This window comes from Trichechus manatus, unplaced genomic scaffold, assembly GCF_000243295.1.
Source record: "Trichechus manatus latirostris isolate Lorelei unplaced genomic scaffold, TriManLat1.0 scaffold00008, whole genome shotgun sequence".
Classification (NCBI taxonomy): Eukaryota; Metazoa; Chordata; class Mammalia; order Sirenia; family Trichechidae; genus Trichechus; species Trichechus manatus.
Window position 1 is genome coordinate 13,126,356 of NW_004443944.1, and position 19,930 is coordinate 13,146,285.

The 19,930-nt window shown below is 49.1% G+C and overlaps 1 protein-coding gene across 6 annotated transcripts in view; it reads left to right on the top strand.

Moving 5' to 3' along the window:
* Positions 1 to 19,930, top strand: part of NFATC2 (nuclear factor of activated T cells 2) — a 183,574-nt gene that overhangs the window by 153,954 nt on the left and 9,690 nt on the right. The window lies entirely within an intron of this gene.

Sequence of the window (19,930 nt, forward strand, 5' to 3'; positions counted from 1 at the left end):
GTGGCCCTGTAGGACAGAGAACTGCCCCGTACAGTTTCCACAGTGGCCCTGTAGGACAGAGAACTGCCCCGTACAGTTTCCTAGGCTGTAATAGTCACGGGAACAGATCGCCAGGTCTTTTCTCCCACAGACTGGCTGGTGGATTCCAACTGCCAACCTTTTGGTTAACCATTGCGCCACCAGGGCTCCTTCCAGTAATAGACGCATATTGGGAAAAAAGAAAATTCATGATTTTCTAAATTCCCATTCTGATCTCCTGGTTCCTGGACTTCCTGCTATCTGAATTTCCTGTTCAGTGTGCTTGGTCTAGGACTGTTCTGGGCCATGGCCAATTTTGCCTCCTGCAAGACTGGCAAGAAAGAAAGAGGAAAGGAAGGGAGGGGAGTAACGTGCAGTGCTGGTGAGGGGTGGAAAGCAGGCACTCTGCTGCATTATTGGGGGGACTCTATATCGATAGAACCTCTTTTGGAGGGCAATCTGGCAAAACCTACCAAAACTGAAAATGCACGCATCCTTTGGCCCAGAAGATCCTGGTTCCAGCTTTTCATTCTGTAGGTGTCATGGCACATCTGTAGGTTGGGCTGGCTTGCTCATGTCACATCCTTGGCCCCCAGCCCTGCACAGTGTCCTCCAGCTTGATGCTTGGTGACATCATGAGTGCCTGGCTTTCCCAGATCACAGGAGACAGAGCAGAGGCCGCCTGCTCAGGCACTGTAATGAGTCTTGTCTTCAGGGACCCTGGCCTGGTCCATCCGGATACCCTGCTGGGCAGAGTGCATTGATGGCTGTCTTGTTTGTAGTAGCAGAAGATGAGAAACAACCTCACTGTCTGTTAATAAGAGACAGCCACACAAGGAATACTGAGCTGCTGGGGGACAGGAGCTGAAGGGACGCTTTTCCTGTGTGTGTTTTTATACTTTCGGAGTTTTCCTTTTTTTTACAATATGCACCTATTAAAATATGAAAGAAGGGGAGAGATTTCAGGTCCTAGAAATGACCCCAGAGGCTAGTATAAAAAATGGAGATTTAGAAATGGAGGCCTCTTAGTTCTGCTTAGGCTGTGTCTCGCACCATTCGGATGTGAAACCCCCTTCTCGCCCAGCTCCATCAGTTTTGGGTGGAGAATGACACCTGGCCATGCTGACCCATGCCACAACCTCTGCCTAGAATGCCATCCCCTCCTTCCTTCTGCCTTTTGAAATCTGACCGGTATTTAAGGCCCTGACAAAGTGGCTTTCTGCAGCTGGAGGGTCTGGGGACACACAGGGTCCCTTGCAGTGGCTCCTCACCCCGTTCACTGGTTAGGTGTTTCTGTGTCGTTTTCTCCCTGACCCAAGTTCAAGTCTCTGGACAATAAGGACCAATGTCTCTGACTTGTTTGCCCCTGGCTGACTTTGCACATAGTAGGCCCTTGACCACATTAGCTTATGGGTCACTTTGCTCAAAGCCTGGCCCAGCTCCCTGGGCATAGTAAGTTCACCAAATATTTGTGGAATTGAACGGATATCCAGGAATCAAATGGAGATCATACACAGCATGGGTTTAAAATGATGTAAAACTAAGTAATCGTAAAACAAGAATAATTATTATTTGTAATCATCATCATAATAATGATAGCAGCTAATACTTTGTTGTTGTTGTTAGGTGCCATCAAGTTGATTCTGACTCACAGCAGTCCTATAGGACAGAGTAGAACTGCCCCATAGGGTTTCCAAAGAGCAGCTGGTGGATTTGAACTGCCGACCGTTTTGGTTAGCAGCTGAGCTCTTAACCACTGTGCCACCAGCGCTCCTTAACCTATATAGCAACGCTTAAATTGTATTTATTATGAGCAGTGGGGGCATTTTAGTGGCTTGATATGACATGACGTGGAGTTTCTGAAAGTGAAGTGCCGGGGGCCTTGGGTGCCCTGCTGGGATTTGGTGGGGTCATGGGGAAGGAGGCACATCATCACCTGGACAGCTTAGGGGGCTCCAGCAGGTCCCCAGGGTCCCTCAATGCCACGTTCTCTAGGCCTCGGAATGCTGGTGGACTTGTCCGAGGCAGATGGCTGGGGACACGTGGGCCAGGCAGGGCAGGCCTTCAAAAATGTGCTGGCTGCTGGACTCACTTGAAAATCGATTTCTCACCTTCAGCCAGCAGCGCTGCCCAGCCGGGCTCTCCTGAGGTTGTTGTGACAGCAAAAGCAAGTGCCATGGAAACGATTGTGAAACCCCAGGCACAGGCTGCCTGGAGCAGGGCAGCCCGCTCCCCGCTCCCCGGTGCACTGCACTGGCTGCTCTTTCCCTCCTCCCACTCCCCGTTACTCTGTTGTGCTTGGCACCGCTCGCCTTGGACTCAGAAGCACTCCCTTTGCCGGGAGACCCACGAGGTGCTCCCACCCCCATGCCAGGAGCTAGCCCAGCTGGCTCACATGCCCCCCTTTCCAGCTGCTGCTTTCCAGCTCTCTGCTCCTGGTGAAGCTAATATCCCCGTGGGCCCAGCTGGCGGAGAGCACAGGGTGGCTGGGGACGCCCAGGAACCAGGCACCCGAGCTGGCCCGGCTTCCCTTTGTAAACAGCGGTGGTGCTTTAGTCCCGGCCACCGGGCCCTCTCGGCCCGGCCAGCTGGGCCTCCCTTCTGCTGTGGTTACAGGCCATTTCTGAGGACAGAAAACAGAAACCAACTCTGTGTTTTCCAGGCCGCCAAGGTTCTGAGAAATTCAGGCCTCAGCCCAGGAACTGGAACTGCCTTCTTCTGCCCACCCTAGGCCCTTTCGGAGAAGGGACACCTACCAGCTCTCCCTCCCCCGACCCCGGGCGGGTTTCCTGTTCTCTTCTGAATCGGGAGAAGGTTCTGAGGACGGTCTTGTGACTCAGAATGCAGTTGGCTTTGCCCCATCTGCATTAGGGATGCTTTGGTCACTGGCCCCTCCCCTAACTCAGTCACCCCCAGCTGCTTTTATCCCCTAGTGCTCTGCTTCTGGGGGTGCACCCTGAGATGGCCACTTGGCTGCTTGACTCTGGCCAGGCCTACCCTGGAAAGAGTTTTCTCTATTCCAAACTCCTGCTCTCACAGCCCTCAGGGCACTTACTGCTCTGAGTTCTTAGCTGTTCAAGGTCCCCTCCGTGCAGCAGAGGAGCTGGAAGGAAAGCAATCGGTTGATAGTAATTCCAGCTAAGATGGGAGTGACTGATAGCTTAGGGCCCCTCCTGTAGGCGCTTTGAATTTCAAAGAGGGGGATCGTTCATGTCAGTAGGTCTCTTAATTGGAGGAAATGTGATGGGATGTCTTCCCAATGAAGTTGGCCGCTCGTGTTTCTATTTTGGAAGGTTTGGCCTCATAGCCCCAATTCTTGCACCTTGTTCTGCTCACTGCATTTGCTGAGTGCCTACTATGCGCCCTGCAGGAAACAAGTCAAAGAACATTGGTTTAGTACCTGCCTTGTGGTTTGGAAAACGATTGTGTGTGTGTAGATAGGTAGGTAGCTAGGTAGATAGATATCAATATATGGTGTGTATGTATAAAGAAACAGTCTAGGAGCTGGCATGGGAGAAGAAATAAGTCAGCCAAATCAGCTCCTCCTTGGACTCTGGTGTATAACTCAGATCATCTTAGGCCTGAACAAGAAGCTCCGTCTTTACCAGGGAGTGAGCGTTCATTGGCGAGGCAGGAGTGCAGGGCAAGGTGGCTTACAGTGTGAGCCCTGGAATCCAGCACCTGGGTTTAAATCGTGGCTCGACCACCTCCCAGCTGTGTAACTTTGAGCAAGTCCCTTCAACCCTCTGAGCCTTGGTTTACTGAACTGCAAAATGTGAATAATAATACTAGTACCTACTACCTCTTGAGTTGTTGTGAGCACTGAATGGGTTAATGCACGAAGACGTCTTACAACAGGGCCTGGCACAGTGTATGTGCTTAATAAGCACCGGCCATCATCACCATCGCTGTCATCATCATGATCAGTTATCAACACCTATCATCAGGTGCCGGGGAATGAGGCACAGCCCCTGCCCTGTGGATCGTGTAGTCTAATGGGAGGAGGATGACAAACACGCAAAGGAATACATTTCAGATGGTGAGACCTGCTATGAAGAAAAGACACAGGGTTCTGGGAGAGAGAAGACTTTAGACAGGGTCTAAACCTCAGCAGAGGTGACATTCTGCTGTCCTAGTGTGCTAGAATGATCCCTAACCCATTCCCTGAAGGAACGTACCACTTACTGTTGTTCCACGTGCTAGTTCTTATAATGTGGGCACAAAGGCCAGCTGTCGCTTTGTCTTCCTTCCTCCTTCCCTCCCTCCTTTTTCTCTCTCTCCCTCCCTCCCTTTCTTCTCTCTCCTTCCCTTCCTAGCTTCCTTCACTCTCTCCATTCTCTCTTTTCTTTCTCTGTCCTTCTCTCCTTCCTTCTCTCTCTTCCCTTTTTCCTTTCTCTCTGTCCCTCCTTCCCTTCCTTTTTTCCTCTCTTGCTTCCTTTAGTATATACAAAATAATTTCTCTTCAATATATGTAAGATATAAAAAAAAAACCAGTGAATACTGCTCATCGACTCTCAAGTTTAAAGACAAATAGCATAACCATTACCTTAAAGCTCTTCTGCCTTTTGAAAAAATTTTGTCTGCAAACCTTTCACCAGATGACTCTTGTTAAACAGAAACCTTTTGCCTGATGCCATTATCACACCTAAAAATGAATCAGTGTTTAATATCCTCAGAACTCAAGGTTCAAATTTTCAGTTGCCTCATAAATGGCTTAATTTTTTTTTTATACACAGTTTGTTGGAATCAGGGCCCAAGGGAGGCCCATAGGTTGTGATTGACTGGAATGTCTTCTGTGCTTCTTTCATCTGTCCATTCCCCCACTAACGTTTCCCCCCTTGCCGTCTTCATGTTTGAAGAAGCCAGGTGGTTTGTCCTGTAGAGTTTTCCGAAGTTTGGGTTTTGCTGATGGCAGCTGGTATTGACATCTAACATGTTCTCCTTTAAGTTGGTGGTTGGGTCTAGCGGCTTGATCAGATTCAGGTTGATATTTTCGGCAGGACTACCTCCTAGGTGGAGTCCCTGGGTGGTGCAGATGGTTAGCACACTTGGCTGGTAACCGAAAGGCTGGGGGTTCGAGTCCACCCAGAGGCATCTTGGAAGAAAGGCCTGGCGACCTACTTCCAAAAAGTTAGCCATTGAAAACCCTATGGAGCACAGTTCTGCCTGACACACATGAGGGTGCCATCATTGGAGGTGACTCACCAGCAGGTGGTTTAACCTCCTGGGTAGGGGTGTACACCTCCACCCGGGAGAGGGGCCTGTGGGGTCTGGCTGTCTCTCTTTTGTGCTGCTCGCAGCCACTTATGCTCAAGGCCTGGATTGTGTGTGTAATTTTGAATGCACCACTTCCCTCCCACCTTAGAGTGACCACTCTCCTGGATTTTGTGCATCACTTCCTTTTCTTTATAGGTTTACCACGTTTGATTCCCTAAACAATACATCGTTTAGTTTTGCACGCTTGAGAACTTTAAGTAAATGGAATCATTCTGTAAGTAGTTTCTGCAAATTGCTTTTTCCATCAGCATCATGTTCTTGAGATTAAGTCTTTGTGGTGGTGCAGCTATAATTTATTCCTTTTCTCTGCTGTGTAGTATTCCGTTGTGGACCTTATGTATCCAGTGTATCCATTCAGATGATGGACATTTGCTTATTTCCAGGGTCTCTTTTCCTTTCTGTCATAGACAGTGTTGGCTTCAATGTCCTTGTCTGTCTCCCAGTGTACACAAAGATGTTTTTCTATAGGGCTACATCTGGGAGTGGAGTTGCTTGTTCACAGGGCGTACACACCTTTAACTTTACTAGACGATACCAAATTGTCTTCTGAAGTGGTTGTACCAGTTATTCCAGCAACATATAACATATAACATATGTTGCTTTTCATTCTCACAGTACTTGATAGTGTCAGACTTTTAAATGGTTTTGCTTAGCTTAAGAGCTTGGTTAGCACACTGGGCTGCTAACCAAGAGGTGTATACGAAATGGTATCTTTTGGTGAACAGAGACTTCTTACATAGCTAAATTTTTTTTCTGAAGGTTTAGGCTGTTTGTGTGTGGTTGAGTCAAGTCAATTCCAACTCATAGCGACCCTACAGTACAGAGTAGAACTGTCTCATAGGGTTTCCAAGGCTGTAATCTTTACATAAGCAGACTGCCATATCTTCCTTCTGCGGAGCAGCTGATAGGTTTGAACCGCTGACCTTTCGGTTAGCAGATGAGCACTTAACTACTGCGCCACTGGGGCTCCTTGTCGTTGAGGACAGTGCTACTCAAGATGTGTCATTGTACTCGCAGCTTCAGGGTCACTGGGGTGCTTGATAAAAATGCACACTCAGGGACCTCACCCCCGACCTCTGGGATCAGAGACACTGAGTCGGGGCCTGGCAGTCTGTGCTTTTACAAGCCTTCCAGATGATTCTAGTGCTCAAATTGGAAGTACTGGTGTAGGAAATCTTTCTCTACCCCCATGTCATGAAGATATTCTTCTGTATTGTCTTGCAAACACGTTAGTCTCACTTTTCACACTGAAGTTGTAATCAACCTGAAATTGGTTTTGTTGTCCAGTACGAGGTAAGGGTCTAATTTTATTATTTTCCATATGGATAACTAGTTGTCCTGGACCTTTTATAGAAGTCCATCCTTTCCACATGGGCCTGGGATCCATCCATGCCATAAATCTTGTCTCCATGGAAGCAGAGGCCTCTTCTTGGGCTCTGGGTTTTGTTCCATTGGTCAGTGTGTCTGTCCCCAGCCAATGACCCATTGGCTTTATTACAACCATTTTCTAGACATTCTTGACACCTGCTAGATCCAGTCATCCCTCTTGTTCTTTGCAGCGTCTCAGCTCCTCCCGGCTTTTTGCTTTTCTGTGTCCATGTTAGAGTCAGCTTGTCAGGCTCTGCAGAATTGCACTGACTCTTTAGCTCCACTTTTCCTCATTGAATCACTAGTTTAATTTGGGAAAAATGGACATTGTACAAGACTGAATCTTCACAGGTTTTTTCCTAAAGCCTGCTCAGAATTGTCCTTCATAATAGAAGGAATGAAAGAGCCCCCTCTCACAGGGTGGCTGGCCTTCCCAGCCACAGACCCTACCTCATGGACTGGATGCACCTTGCGGAGCTCGCGATGGCCCCGCAGCCCCCAGCCCTGCAAATCTTGGCAGCCTCAGTGGAGGAGTGCTCAGGGTGAGGATGATGGAGGGCTTTCGTTGGACAGGCTGACCCTCCCATTTCTGAGCGTCTCAGGTTTCCTAGCATGTGCTACTCTTAAAGCTTGCTTCCCGCTGAGGTATTTTCATGGGCAATTTCTAGCAATGTCCCAGGGGACGTATAAAATGGGCTCAGGATGGACACGCTCACCAGTGCAGAAACAGTTTCTCCTCCTTTGAGTCATAGGGTTGCTCTGAGTCGGAGCTGACTCAACAATGCCTGATAACAAGTTAGGCTGGATGGAAAATGGAAGCTGAGGGTTCCAAATTGCACGCTTCTTGTCCTAACCCCATTTGCTACATGGTGGTGGTTTAACATGCCTACTATGCGCCCAGCATCTGTACTAGTTCCTGCTTGAGGGGGACGTGGGCCTCATGGAACTTTAGAGCTGGCTTGAGGGATGAGCAGTACCTCATGAGTCAGATAAGGGACCTGGGGAGAAGTGTGCCAGGCGGACGTATGGCAGAGCAAAAGCTCAGAAGCACCGTTGTTTTCCTCATGACCAAGAGTCCTGATTTCTTCCTGTTTCCGTTTGGGGTCTGCTCTACAGAGATAAGCATTATGATACTCCCCGTTTTGGTACAATGACGTCAGCACTGGGTAGCAAATACTCAGAAGCCACAGTTCGTTCATTCGTTGATTCATTGCTTCCTTTAATCATTCAGTCATCCAACAGCTATTTATCGTTCACTGCTGGGGACACCACAGTGAACAGAAAGGCACAAAGTCCCTGCCCTCATAGAGCTCACAGTCTAAACAATGGCCAAAGAGATACCACTTATGAAGTCAGGGAATGCTAAGTGCTGTGAAAAAAGATAAAGCAGGACAGGAAATGGAGTGTGGGGTGGGAGCTGTTCTAGTTAGGGCGGGAGGAGAGATGTGAATGCGAGAGCTTTGCAAATCTCTGAGGGAAGAGCATCCCAGGCAGAGGGAACAGCCACTGCAAAGGCCCTGAGGTACAGATATGCTTGGTGTATTTAGAGAGTCACAGTGGTTAAGAGCTTGTCTGCTTACCAACTTAAGCTTGGCAGTTTGAATCCACCAGCCGCACCTTGGAAACCCAATGGGGCAGTTCTACTCTGTCCTGTAGGGTCTCTATGAGTCAAAATTGACTCAGTGGCAACGAGTTTGGTTTTGTTTTTTTGGAAGAGAGCCTGGAAGGAGCCCTAGTGGCACAGTGGCTAAAACACTCAGCTGCTAACCGAAAGGCTGGCAGTTTAAACCCACCAGCCACTGTACGGGAGAAAGATGTGGCAGTCTGCTTCCGTAAAGATTACAGCCTTGGAAACCCTATGAGGTGGTTCTGCTCTGTCCTACAGGGTCGCCATGAGTCAGAACCAACCCAATGGCAACAGGTTTGGTTTTGGTTTTAGGGGAGGTTGGTGGGCCTAGAGTTGAATGAGGGAGAGAAACACATAATCTTCAGTCATAAAGGGGTGACCTTTCCCGAGGCCAGTGGGATGCTGGGTCCCCGAAGTGGATTGGTGCTGGCAGGTAGTTAGGGAGAGTCTTATCAAAATATAATTCAGATGAGGAGGCCAGCTTAGCTGGGTGTCCACACGCAGGCTCCTGTGTGGACGGTTGCAGACTGGCGGCCTTTCTTCCTGTCCCCTCTGGAGTCACCTGGATTCCCCGTTATGCCCTGACTGTGGAGACTCAGACGTCTCCACCCTCGTGTGCTCTGCCGATGGCCACCAGAGCACAAAGCAGGAACCAGACCAGCTCCTGGAGATGGTCAAAGTCAGACCACTGGGCAGAGTCTGGTGAAACCCAGCCAACGAGGGGTTCATGTTGCACTCCTGCAGTCATCTCTCTGTGAAATTCTTACCCAGCACCTGCTACACGTTCTGCCTGAGGCACTGGGAAGAGTGGTGAGTGAGAGGCAGGGGCCCTGCCCTCATGGGGATTTTGCAGTCTTTTGAAGGGCTGATGTTATGAGGTCATGGGCTTCAAGATGCAGGTTCCTTGTGGCCTGAGCCAGGCTAGCCACCCCCATCTGTCACCATGGTAATTGTGAAAGCATGCCTACGGGGGCGTTCCTCTGACTGGTCTTCTCGCTGGGATTCCATAACCTCGTTCACGTGTTTACTTTCTGTCTGTGGGGGCATAAACGAGATGACCTGTGTGTGAGCACCCAGCATGGGGCCTGCATGGAAGGTGCCTGCACACACACCATCCTTTGAGGAATCTTAGCCATGCCTTTGGCCTTGTGCTTCCTGTCTTTCCAGGTTGGCACTTCCTGCCAGCTTTGCAGAACAGGCCTCCCCCTTGCCCTCAGGCACTGCTGCTTCACATGTGAATTTGAGGTTCTGAAACCAAAACCAAACCTGTTGCTGTTGAGTCGATTCCGACTTACAGTGACCCTGTAAGACAGAGTAGAACTGTCCCATGGGATTTCTAAGGAGCGCCTGGTGGATTTGAACTGCTGGCCTTTTGGTTTGCAACCGAGCTCTTAACCACTGTGCCACCAGAGCTCTTAATGGTGAGGGAGGATGGGGACAAGGTAGACGCTTGGCATCGAGGCCCCAGGAAGCTGAGTTTGGGAACGTGGCCCGACCAGGGGAGGCTGGCTCTTGCTACGTTGGGGCTTGGTGCCTTCTTGGCTGCAAGCTGAGCCGCCCTGCTCATCTGCCAACCACGTGCTTGCCTCCTGATGAGCACCTTTGCTTTTTACTTGAAACTGCAGCCTTAGACCTGCCATGTTTACTCATCCTGAGAGCTGAGGACAGTTTGGGACGCGGCATGGCGTTTTTCTCGTAACTCCAAGGTCTTGCTCGTAAGGTGGCTGGGTGCTGTGCAGACTGCTACCTGGGCTGGCTTCCGGAGGCCTCTGGTGCACAGTGGCGATGACTCAGTGCCATTCTGCGCGTGGCAGGCCCAGTGCAGCCAGGCTGGGAGGGGCCCCGCTCGGCAGGATGTGAGAATGCATCTCCGAGAGCAGGCTGACCTCAGAGCCACCCACTCCGAAAATGCAGAAATAGCATCCGAGGTGAAAGTGCTCTGGGGAAAGAGGTGGACTTGCTGTCAAGTCAGTTCCGTCCGTGAACCAAACGCTGTCTGTGTGGTGGGCTAATAAATGTGAGAGTGACAGTAATAGAGACGCTGCCAACCCTGCATAGTTAGCTGGGCATTTTGCCAAGTGTGTTCATCGCACAACGTCTTCCTGGGCTGCACACTATTATTCCCATTTTACAGAAGAAGAAACAAAGTCTCAAGGGAAGTTATATGATTAGCTGAAGGTCCCTCAGTGAGTAATTGTATGAGATGCTGGTTTGGAAGCACCTTTTGTAGTTAACTCATTTATTCCTCCTAAAAGTCTTAGAAACCAAAACTAGTTGCTGTCAAGTCGATTCTGACTCGTGGCAACCCAACATGGTTAAGAGTAGAACTGCTCCATAGGGTTTCTCGGTGGTTGATTTTTCAGAAGTAGATCACCAGGCCTTTCTTCCAAGGCGCCTCTGATCTTTTGGTTAGCAGCTGAGTGCATTGAGCATTTGCACCACGCAGGGACCCAAAGTCTTAAAAGTTAGATCCAACGATTGTCCACCTTTACTCAGATGAGGGAGCAGAGACACAGAGCGGGGTGGGGCTGGCTTCCGGTCCCACAGCAGAAGGCAGAGCTGGGACATGGGCCTGAACAGTCTGGCTCCTTGCAGTGTGTCTCCCTGGGGCGCTGACCGTGGGGTACTCACCACCCTGCTCGGCTCCTGCCCCTACCCTGAGACCAAACATAAAAGGCCGCACTTGGGAGATAAGCAGAGAGCTGAGAAGGGAGCGGGGATGTTGGCTGGAGGTATCTGAGGCCGTGTGGATGAGAAGGGCCAAGGATTGCTCCGTCGGGTAGTAGCAGCAGTGTCTGCAGTCCCTGCCCTGAACTGGCTGTGTGATCTTGGGCAAGTTACTTAACCTTGCATTCTTCACTGGCAGATACCTACCTGCCTTGTGAATGCACTTTGGCAAACAGTGCTTAGAGGACAGTGCAGGTGAAAGGTTGGATTAAAGGAACAAGTCTGGAGTTACGGCTCTGTGCATGAGCCCTGGGAGAGTTCATAGTCCTCAGGGACACCTGGCCTAAAGTCACACATGCTCATTCCTTGCTAGTCCCTCCAGGTAGCCTTTGAGTTGAGAGAAATGAGTAGAAGGGATGAGCCTGTGGGTCTCACTCGGAGAGATGGGTTAACAATCTGGTCACTCTGCTTCATACCTTAACACTTTCCAGGCAGCTAGTGACTTTCCAGGCTGTGTGGCCCAAGGGATCCCTGCTTGCCTCGTGCTGTCACTCATCCTCAGGCCCTTGGCTGAAATAAGAGGTGGAGGCTCATGGCCACGCGGCTGCAGGCCCTCAGCACTTGCCCCCTGCCTGTCCCTTTTCAAGAGGCTGTACGTAGGGCCTCTGGCCAAGGCCTGGGCCTCAAGAGAGGGCTTGCCGAGTGCTGCTGGGGCCAGCCCTGCACTCCGGGGAGGCCGGTTTGCAAGTCAGTTCTCATGCCCAGCAGTGCAGAGAGGGGCAGTGTGGTTGGAATATTTGGGGGAAAGTTCAAGACTTATAGTACCCAAAATAGATTAGAAGGGACTGTGGTAGGGAGGGAGAAGTGATCAGGGATGTCTTCATACAGGATGAGGGGCTCAAGTTGGGCTATAAGTGTGCATGGGGGTTTATGCTGTGAGCTGCTTATGACATATGCCGGAGGCCATAGAATGATCTAGAAGGTGAACTTAGGGTGAGGATGAGGTGGAGACTGGGTTGGAGGATTCAGTAAATATCAGTGAATGCTGGTATTAGACAGAAAGGTCTCATGAGTCAGGCCAGGGCTTGGGACCTCCTCGGAGGGGGTGAGAGGAAGTTGTGTGTGAGTCTGAGACTTGGCATAAGTGGATTAGGATGGAAACGCTTCTTAGTGTAAGCGCCAGGCCGTCACCTGCTAATCCACCTGGGGTGTCTGACTTGCCCTCCCTCGGCCTCAATTCCATTGCTCTTGGATAAGTAAATACAACTGTCTTAATATAAATGCCTGGTGAATTCTTCTAACCCCCAAAGAGAAAAATGGCTTCCCAAACAATTAGGGATTTCTTTTATCATCTCATTTGTGGTTGCAGGCTGATTTGTGGGCTTGGATTACTGTTTCTTTCCTGAATCTCAACTAGATGTAGTAACAAGGGCTTTTCTTTTCCTTCTGTTTTGTTTTTTTTAAAAAAAAAGAGAAAAAAGGACAACAGTTTATTTTGCAGTGCTTGCCCGTGGCTGGTGCTTGCCTCTCAGCAGAGGTTTGGGGTCGACGCCATGAAGAAATAGCACGATGACAAGGAAATAAACTGTGGTTTGTTTAGAATGCTTTCCTGCCTGTGGTTGCTACTTTAGAAGCCCTGTGGTTGCCTGATAGGAGAGGTGTAGCTTAGCTGCATGTACTCAGAAGAAATTCTGCTGAATTGGAGAATATGGCAGGGCAGAGGGGAGGCTTATCTCAGGCCTGAGTTTACAGGGTTGGTAGGTCCTTTCTTGTGGGGGCAGCTTAACTTTGAGAAAGTCACAAATTGCTTCTCTCTAACTGTAAGTCAGAGTCCCTGGGTGGTGCAGACGATTAATGCACTTGGCTGTTAACTGAAAGGTTGGAGGCTTGAGTCTACCCAGAGGGGTCTCAGAAGAAAGGCCTGGCCAGCTATTTCTGAAAAGGAACCATTGAAAACCCTATGGAGCACAGTTCTACTCTGACACACATGGGTTCGCCATGAGTCAGAGTTGACTAGATGGCAACTGGTTAATTTGTAAGCTGGTGTGTAAGAATGAAAAAAGCAGAGAATGGGAAAGATGTTAGTATGTTTTTCAATAGTTGGGACATCGGTATTCTCACGTAGAGCCATCAAAGTGAACATACCTCAGACCAGTCTCTCTGTTCCCATCACCTCCATGGCACAGATGCGCCCAGGTCTTCTTGTCCATGTCCATCCTGTTTAAATATGTGTGCCTGTGTTCTCAGAAGTATAGGAAGTAAGTTGCATAATTTGTCAAGGTGACAAATTCTTGGGTTGGTATTTTTGTCTATAAGAGGTTATTTATTGACACCTTGTGCTTTCATGATAACTATCTGTTGATTAAGCTAGTCAGGGAACTATTTCCCATCTGCACACTAAGTCATCATCTAATCAACATGACTAGCAGGATGATCACGAATTTATGCCTAGGGTTGTAAAAACACAACACCGCTGTAAAAGTCTTTAGCCTTTCAGACCACAAAACAGAGCTGTGATTCTGGGACTGGAGGCCTCGCTGTGTATTTGGGAGTGTGTTTGCACGTGACACATAGGGAAACTCAAAATCAAACCCATTGCCGTCAAGTCGATTCTGACTCAGATCCTACAGGACAGAGTAGAATTGCCCCATAGGGTTTCCAAGGCCATAATCTTCTTTTCTTTCTCTGACTCTCTATTGTGATTCCTGTCAGAGCAGTTGGTGGTGGTAGCCAGGGCTATAATCTTTACAGGAGCAGACTGCCATGTCTTTCTCCCATGGAGCGGCTGGTGGGTTGGATCCACAGACCTTTCGGATGCAGCCAAGTTCTTAACCACTGCACCACCAGGGCTCCTTGATATCTAGGCAGTGTACTAAACACTGTCTTTTCTGTTGATGTCCATCTCCATATTACCAACAATTAACCAGAACTTTCACCCCATTCAATGGAACTTCCTGTTTAAATGTATTAAAAAAAAAAAAAAAAAAAAAAAAAAAAACACCCCATTGCAGTCGAATCGATTCTGATGCATAGCAACCCTATAGGACAGAGTAGAACTGCCCCATAGGGTTTCCAAGGAGCAGCTGATGGATTTGAACTGCCAACTTTCTGGTTAGCAGCTATAGCTCTTAACCACTGTGCCACCAGGGCTCCCCTTAAATGTATAGGGAAATAGAACTGTATTCTTGGTTGTTCGAGTGCACTGGTTCCAACTGATCTTTGTCCCCTTCCACATCCTTTTCTCTCACTCTTGCATCTTCTTTAGTGGTATATTGTAGACTTAATAAACATGTGCCAATGAGCCAGCTATATCATCTCATTTAATCCTTACAGCAACCTTGCAGAACATGCTTTTATCCCCATTTTGTGGCAGAGGAAACTGAGGCTCAGCGAGGAAGTCATGGGACTCACACTGGATGTACTTACAGGGTGCTTTTGTTCCAAGGGCTTCTGATGAGAGTCTGACTGTTGGGCCATGTGCTTTGACAGCTTAGTGGCAGCCTGTTGGGTGCAGTGGCTACTACACTCCTACAGTGCTGAGATGGCTCTGGTGCCAACTGGCACACACTCAGGCTGATCCCCTAATTAATTTCTGGCATAATACCCTCTTGGTAGCAATCGTGGGTGGAGAGGGTAGGGATGCACCAGTGTGCAGATTTCTGAGCAGCTTCTGTAGCAGGACCTGGAACAACTGCAGGAACCCTGGTGGTGCAAATGGTTAAATGCTCAGCTGCTAACTTAAACTGTTGGTGATTCGGACTCACCCAACAAGCTCCACGGGAGAAAAGACCTGGAGATCTGCTCCCGTAAAGATCACAGCCTAGGAAGCCCTATGGGGCGGTTCTAGTCTGTCACATGGGGTCACTGTGAGTCAGAATTGACTAGATGGCATGCAACAACAACGGAATAATTGTGGCTTACCAGTATGAGGTACACCTTCATTTTGGTAACAGGAGCCTTTTAAGGAGAAAAAGAATTATTTTGATTTTTTTTTAAAAAGTAGAAAATGTGGCAGGATCCCTTCCACTGTAGATGGTCTGGAGTGGTGCTTGCCTCCTCTGACTTAGCCACCTGTATGGTTTGCCTGTGGGCGGGGCCCTAGGTCTTCATTCCAAACTAGCTGTTTAGATCCTCTCCCACCCCTTGAAGCTTTCGTTCCCAGCACCTACCAGGAGTGTAATTTTGTAGTTGTTTGGACAATTTGTTTCACGTCTTTTCCACCTGCTGCTATGAACTCCATGAGGGCAATGTCTACTTGTTCTCCACTGGGTCCCTGGCACAGGCCAGGTACGTGGTGGCCAGCAGGTGGATGGCTAAACGAGCAGAGGAATGAATAAGGAGAGTAGAGTTGAGCTTAGATGGTGGTAGTGTCACTTTTAGCCCAGGAGAAAATAAAACCAGCCACTCTTGGGGTTTGTATTCATATTTGGCAGTACTTCCTGCCCCATCCTCTTCTTAGAATGCCCCATGCGATCAATTAGGACCTTTAGGTTGCAGGGGACGTTTGCTCAAATGAAGGCTTCAGACACAGCAGGATCCAGGGACTCAAATGATGTCATCAAAACTCAGTTTTGTTCCCTGTGTCTCTTGGCTCTACCCTCTTGTTGTGTGCCATCGAGTCAATTCCCACTCATAGCAAACGCTAGAGTAAACCTAGAGTAGAGTAGAACTGCCCCATAGGCTTTCTTAGGCTTGATTTTTATGGGAGCAGATTGCCAGGTCTTTTCTTCTGCAGAGCAGCTGGTGGGTTCGAACCGCCAACCTTTTGGTTAGCAGCCAAGTGCTTTAACCACTGCATCACCAGGGCTCCTTTCTACTCTCTTACACATCGGCTTTTGTCTTAGACAGGCTAAACTCAAGGATAAGAATGACCCAAAAGCCCCAGCAAGTATTACATTGGTTCTGATTGGATCATGTGCGTGTCCTTGAACCAATCATGGTGGCCAAGGAGAATGGGATCTACCGATGACTTGGGCTTGGGCTCCGGGCTCCACCTCTGGGAATGGGAGGAGGGCAGGGGAGAGGAGGTGGGGTGGAGATTTCCAAAGGGTTTTACTGAAAGTAAAACCAGTGCCCCAGTTCCCATCACACCAACTTTGAGAGATTCAGTGCCTACAGCCATGCTTTTCTACAGTAGCGGCGTGGTACTCTTTAAATTTAAACAAAATTTAAAAAAAAAATTCTGTTCCTCCGTGGCATTAGCCTCATCTCAGGTGCTTAGTAGCCACATACGGCTGGCGTGTCGTCGGACAGTGCAGCTAGCGAGCCTTTCCATCGCCTCTGAGAGTTCTTTTGGACAGAGCTGCTCCTCGGAGGCTGAGGCCAAGCCTGGTACTCTGCGTTTTAACAGTTACCAGGGCATTCTGATGATCTTCCAAGTTTGGGAAGCCCTTGCCTGGGACTCGAGCCCCACAGAGCTGAGAACACATCTCGGCTCCGCCCAGTGCTAGCAGGCTGTTCCCGGGCAAGTCACTCCCCTGTCTCTGCGTCAGTAACTTGACCTGAGAAATGGGACTCTCACCACCATCACCCCCGAGACGGCCATAGGATTCAGTAGGGCAGTGTGAGCAGCCATGTGCAAGGAGGGCTGTGTGGTTTTGGTGGTGGTCTGGGTCTTCAGTTGGTTTTTCGACCTTTTGAGCTGGAGCAGACCCTTCCTCTGGCTCTTGCTGCCCCTCCTTCCCGCCAAGAAACAAAGAGTGAAATCCCATGGCTAAACAGGAAGCTGAACCTCAAAGTGCTGTAGACAAGCCCGTGATGGGGGTGGTGCAAGTGAGGCCTCGTGCGCCTCCACCGGGCACCGTGCAGTTCAGTATTGGGAGGTTGGAGAGGTCAGTGTTAAAGAGGGACCAGTGGTGACCATCTGGCCAGTGGTGGTAAGAACCCAGTGCCTTGGGTTCTACCTAGATTGGAATCACTCCTCCAAGGGTATAGCCTTGGTCCTGGCTGTGATACCTGATGTTAACGAAGTGCCACTTAATGGCTATATGTGATAAAGCGAAACTGCCTCGGCCACTGTAGCCCCTTGGAGGTATGCTTTTTCAGGGGTCTGACAGATGACACCAAGAGCTTTCCTGCCCTTGGCATAGAGATAGATGATAATATCTGAGAAGTGAGAGGTTCCTGTAATGACCCCCATCACCCCATGGATGTTGGTCAAATCTGGCCTTTTGTAATTTAGTCTCCAGATGGGAGCCTTGACCTTAACCCCCTTAAGCCAGGGCAGGTGGTAGGGTGGACACTGTCTTTGGTGTCATACCTAAATTCAAACCTCACTCTGCCTCTTACCAGCTGTGTGACCTCAAGCAAGCTATCTGACCTCTCTGAACCTCAGTTTCTTCTTTTGTGAGGTGAGAGGGATGCTGTACCTTGAGTGAGGTTAAAGGAAGCAACGTGTGTGAGCTGTGTGGTCCAGGCTAGGTGCTCTGTAATGGTGTGAGAGCCTCTAGCTGCCACCTTATGGGGAGAAGCGAGAATTAGCAGTGACTTATGGAAAACCCCCCAACAGAATCCTGGCTTCGTTGTATGGGGAAACAATAAAAGACAGACAGCATCTGAGCAGCATAGGTGATAAGCCCCCGTTAGGGTGTGGCCTTTTTCACTGACTCCTGGGTAGGGCGCCCTCCCTGGCTTATGTCCAAGAGGTCCCCAGGTTCCTGGGGCTGCTCCAGCTCCAGGTCTAGTTGATGGAAGAGTGGGTAGATGTGTTAGTAAGCAGGATGAGAACCCAGATGTGCCCAGTTCTTCTGGGAGCCGGGGGCTTTGGTAACAACTAAAACCAACAAAGACCCCTGACTTCATGGTACTGACATTCTAGAAGGAGGAGGTATTTCTAAAAGTTGAGTTTAAGAAGGTTTGGTGGTACTGTAAGTGTGCTGTTGGGTGCCATCAATTCCGACTCATAGTGACCCCACGTTACAGAGTAGACTTGCCCCGTAGGGTTTCCTAAGCTGTAATCTTTACGGGAGCAGATCACCAGGTCTTTCTTCCACGGAGCCGTTAGGTCGGTTTGAACCAACAACCTTTCGATTTAGCAGCCGAGCATTTAACCATTGCACCACCGAAACACAGCTCCTTGTTGTAAGTGTTAGGGAGAAGAATAAAGAGGGTGGGGCAAAGGGGTGTTGGGAAAAGGCTTGCGATTCCAGGGTAGCCCTGGAGGCATTGCTTCAGGGGAATGTGAAGGAGGGGGAGAACACTCCACAGAGAGATCTGGGAGGGGGTCATTTCAGATGCCAAGGGGAGCAGTGGGAGACGAAGCAGCAGGGTCCCCATGAAGACCCTTCCCCTGAAGGCCCCGCAACAACTGATCAAAATGGGGAGGCGGCGATGTGCTTGAACTTAAATTCCGCAAGGTTCACCTTGCTTTTGGGTGGATGGTGATGGGTCATTGAGTAATCCAGGCAGGAGACTGTGGTGGCGGGGACCAGGGTGGTGGCATAGAGGTTGTTAGTTTCTGGCTGTATGTTGAGGGTAGAGCAGTTTGCGCATGGATGGGACATGGGTTGTGAAAGGGGAATCGAGGCAGGTGCCAGGGTCGTTCTGAAAACCAGAAGAAGCGAGGGTGTTTCCTCTAATGAGGCAAGTCGGTTAGAGTTATTTTCCAGTGGGGAGGGAGAGTGTCGGTGGCGAGTATCAGGAGCTTGCTTTCGCCCAGATGAAGTTTGGGATGCCCGGTGGGCCATTAGATGGCTAAGTCTCAATTTCAGGGAAAAGGTCCAGGCTGAAAAAACCCATCTGGCCACTGTTAGGACATGTACTTCAAGGCCCTGTGTGAATTATCGGACAGCTCCTCCAGGATTTGGAACCAGCTGATTGTAGCAGTGCTAGGGAAGCCCAAGGAGGGAGCTTTTTGGGGCCTCATCTGCCTGGGATTGGGATGTTGGAGAGTGGGTCTTTTTGCTTCAGGAGCGGGCCTGAGATGTTTGGTCCAAACGGTTTACAGCAGTTACTAGTGAGGAGAGGCAAGGGCATTATTCTGACCCCTGAGCCCTGCATTTGGAAACGGGGGCCTGTAAGCACAGAACTGCTGGGAAGACCTCTTTATTGAATGGCCTCCCCCTTAAAGATAAGGCTTCAGGGGAGTCATGCTGCTTGTTAAAGGCGCGCACTGATTTACCCAATAATGCTGCTGTAAAAAGTTGGATCACTCTCTGTAAAAAATTAAACGCAGAAAGTATTCACTCAGAACAGACTCTGGCCTTAGGATTGGCTGTCTAAAGGAGATTGGGAGTTTTGAAAGCTGTAGGGATTGCACAGCTTTAGAGGGGGAGTTACTGTTATTATTTAAAATCTAAGAGAAAACACTAACACAATGGCTTGTACAGCAGACTGTTCACATTTTGTTCAAGTGCCTTCAGTGCTCTGATTGGGCAGGGGCTAAAAATAGTAACCTTTTTTTTTGCATTGTCGACAAAAAACAGGAAGAAAATGTACAGTCTTCTAAATTTGCATGGCTAGCGAGGTTCTATCACTTTTAAGAAGGAAACTGGGGTTGAGTGTAGCATAGAGAGAAGCTGGAAGGTTACATTTTAGTAGATCCCTACAGGAAGTTTTGATCTCTGACTACCTTGGGAGCTGGTTTTTTTCGTTTGCGTCTTATCTTTTCAGTTGTCCATGATTTGAAACGCCAGGATATTCTAGCAGTGGGGCCATTTTGTCTCACTTAAAAAAAAAAAAAAAACCTTGCTGAGACACTTTTATCTTAGGTAGTCTTAGGGGGTCTCTATTTCTCTGCTCAAAGTCCCTCATCTCAAATACCTTGGTGTTTGGTCAGTTTGGGCACAGATGTTACGATGACACAGAATTTGGGCTTGGGCTTAAACTATAGCTGGAGGGGTAACTTCTATCCTGGGTTCTGTTCAGATACCTCTTAGATGGATGATAATTGGCAAGAATGAGTTAGAAGCATAATGGAGGTCAAAGGTGATTTTTTTTTTTCTTCTCAAAAATGGTTTTGCAAATCTTTTTCAG